Source organism: Arachis ipaensis, chromosome B08, assembly GCF_000816755.2.
Source record: "Arachis ipaensis cultivar K30076 chromosome B08, Araip1.1, whole genome shotgun sequence".
In the NCBI taxonomy this organism is placed as follows: domain Eukaryota; kingdom Viridiplantae; phylum Streptophyta; class Magnoliopsida; order Fabales; family Fabaceae; genus Arachis; species Arachis ipaensis.
Genome location: NC_029792.2, coordinates 15,089,435 through 15,093,187, shown reverse-complemented (window position 1 = coordinate 15,093,187; position 3,753 = coordinate 15,089,435).

Here is a 3,753-nt window from a genome sequence, read left to right as displayed (position 1 = left end):
TTTGAAAAATATTAAATTTATAAATATTCTTTGATAAAGATAAACCAATTCCTTTAGGTTCAATTTGAAGTTATTATAAATTGTTGTACTCTTTTTTCTATTATTGCCCGTGCCGAAACTCTTGATTCAGAATTTCTTCTTAAGCTTTCGAATTAACTCCCTTTATACTACATTTCATTGCTTATATACATCCTTGTCTGTTGATAATCACACGTGTTCTTTTAAATTCTTGTGAAGTACCATCCTTATTCAACTGCGAACTCGAATATTCTCCCAATTTCTTGCAAATACCATTTGTATCATTTGTAATCTTCTCAAGTTTAATATTTCTTATGTGTTAGTTTTTAAGGACGCGATTTGTGCACTCAGAAAGTGAATTTGGTAAGTGTACGAGGTTATAAGGAGTCACGGAGTTTCAAGATAACGCAAACATCTATACTTTGTTCAGTTTCCTCAATTGTTTATTTTACATCTTCTCTTTTTACTAAGTAAGATGATCTTCCTCTTAAGTTTATTTATTCTTTGTGGACCTTTCAATTGATTGCGCTCCTACACATTCCCTTGGATTTTGCAAACGACATCCTTGACTCTGGTCATTTTTGTGAATATTGTACCTTGATTCAGCTTGAATTCAATTTTAATGAATGCACTGTTTTCTTCTCATCGTCTCCATTGAAGTTCTTTAATCTCTCCATATGTCCGCCTCTTATTTATAAACTACTATTTGAATCTTTAAGAACATCTATCCTTGTCATTATACTTCTTTTTATGAAATCTTGTACTTCTTGACATAACATTGGAATCGTTTTGGGTACGATGCTGACCCATGAATCTTTGAAAATGTAAAGTGCCCCTTTTTATTATGCTGTATTGACTTATGTGTTCTAAATTGTACCGTTCAATTTGATGTGTCGTTCCTCCTTCTCTTTTCTTGAAATGTAATTTAAATTTCCTTGCTTTGCCATTTGTACCTTACGTATATCTTGACTGTTTACACTTCTGACTATGTTAAAACTTTGCAACACGGCTATTGATTCCATATTTCTTCATGAACTATGAAACCCCCGTGATAATTTGAAGTTTTTCCATGGTAATACGTCACCATAGTCTTTAATCATTCCTTTTCTATGAAATCTCATACTTCTTCAACTCACCTTGGATATGTTTCAAACTAATGCGCTAATTTCCTTCTTATTGATCTTATTGAATTTCTTTGATCCAAGGGTTATCCTTAAAGTTGTCAGTTGAATTCTTTCTAACAAACTTCATTGCTTGAGGATCCTTGTTTACCTGCAATTGCATTTATTCTTTCAAATTCTCGCGAACGCAGTCTTTGTTGCTTTTCTTTCTTTACTATGGTCTATTATCCTTCTGAGTATACTTCTTGCGACCGTTAGATTTAGGTAAACGACACCTTAGTCCTTTAGGACACGTTTGGTGAATGCAAAAGGTGAAACTCGTAAGATACGATGTCATAGAGAGTTGTGAAACCTTGTTTTACGTAAAAGAGTTCTGTTGATATGGGGCTTATGACCAATAGTAAGGTTTGCAAAGTGTTTAACAAAGTTGAGAACCTTCGGATGAGTTGCCCAATAAAATACGGTTAAGAATGGTGGAGATAAGTTATGTTGAAGTTTGAATAGTTGTATCTTTGAAGTTGGTCTGAGATTAGTATGCGAACATTAAGCACATCGTTTTAACCTCAACTTATTTTATAACCTTTTGCCGTCTTACTTTACCATCACGTGTTTGAAATTTATCATCTTGTACATCAAGCCTATCTTGAAACTTCTGTTTCGCATCACACTTATATCCTTTATACCTTTATGCTATATGAAAACCCTGGTATTTGAAACTTTCTTTCAAATTCTTGCGAACACGGTCCTTGTCATTTTTCTTTCTTTTCTATGGTCTACTATCCTTCTGAGTATACTTGAGATTAGTTTTAGCATTTTGTGCGACCATTAGACTTAGTAAACGACACATTAGTCTTTTAGGACACGTTTGGTGAATGCAAAAGGTAAAACTCATAAGTGTACGACATCACAGGGAGTTGTGAAACCTTGTTTTACGTGAAAGAGTTTTGTTGATGTGGGACTTATAACCAGTAGTAAGGATTGCAAAGTGTTTAACAAAGTTGAGAACTTTCGGATGAGTTGCTCAATGAAGTACGGTTAAGAATGGTGGAGATAAATTATGTTGAAGTTTGAATAATTTAATCCCTAAAGTTGATATAAGATCAGTATGTGGACATTAAGCACATCATTTTAACCCCAGCTTGTGTTATAACCTTTTGCCGTATTGCTTTACCATCACATGTTTGAAACATATTATCTTGTACATCAAGCCTGTCTTGTAACTTCTGTTTCACATCATATTTATATCCTGTATATTTTTATGCCATATGAAAATCCTGGTATTTGAAACTATTTGTGTGTATATATATATATTGAGGACTTTTTGCCATTTCTTTAAATAAGTTCAAGAGTGAATTAATATGAAAATCTCTTTTATTTTGTATCAATTTTTGAGGACGAAAACTTTTATAAGGTGGGTAGGATGTAAGACCCAAGACTTTTGAAAGTCCTATTTTGAACTAATCTCAAATTATATATTTATTTATAACTTGGTCCACTTTGACATTATGGGCCTCCCTTCGTAATATATATCTTTCCTTCAAAAAAAAAAATTAAACCCAAAATCCCTAATTCCATACACAAACCCTAACACTAATTAAACCACATTTTTCTCCCTATCCCTAATGAAACCCTACGCCGCCTTTCCCCCCTCCAGTAAACAAAAGAAGAAAAAAAAGAAAGAAACACTACCCACATTAACACATGAACTCCAGCCAAGCAGAAAGGGAATAGAGGAGAGGGATCTGCGGAAGAAGAGGAAAGAAGAGTGAGGACGGCACCGGAGGGTGTCACTACCGTTGCGCCGTCAGGTCGCACACAGAAGGGAGAGAGGGAGAGCTGAGGAAGGAGAAGAGAGAGAAGATCGCGCTGCTGCCTCGCCGCCGCTCGCCGCGCCGTGTCGAAGGAGATGCGTCGCTGTTTTGAACCTGCGTCACCGTCATTGTCGACTGGGTCAGCTGAGGGAGAGTGAGAGAGGAACAAGAGAGCCCACGATGGAGAAAGGGGAGATGCCGCCACTGTACCAGACACCGTCGAGCCCACCGAGCAGAAGTCGTTCGCCACTACCAGACCTCCGTCGCCAGCGATTCACCGCCACTAAAGCTCATCACTGCTGCTATGACACCGCTGCGGAGAGAGGAAGTAACGTGATTAAAGAGAGGAGGAGGAAGGAGACCTGCGCATCGTCGGAGCCAGTGTCGCCCAGTCGTCGCCGTTCAGGCCACTGCTAAGTCACCGTCGATGAAGCTTCAGCCATCGCCACGCCTGGCTGTCGCCAGGGTTGCCACCGCCGCGTCTCACTGCCAAAGAGAAGCCTTGCCTACGCTGTTGCCGAATCATGCCAGATTCACCGGTAACCCTGTCTCTTGCTTTCTTGAAACTTATTCCACTTCTATTCTGATTATTGTTGGTATCTCTGCTGCCTTAATCACTCAGATTAATGCTACCGCTGCCAAAACGGATTTCTTGGTTTGATTTCTGCTTCTTGCGGCTCCACCGTTCTGTTTTTCTATAGCTGCGGTGAGTTTTTGATCTAGAACCTTTATAATCATTGTTGTCATATGATTGTTCTGATTCAATTTTTGATATATGTCCTTGTCTTCGGTTTCTTGAAACT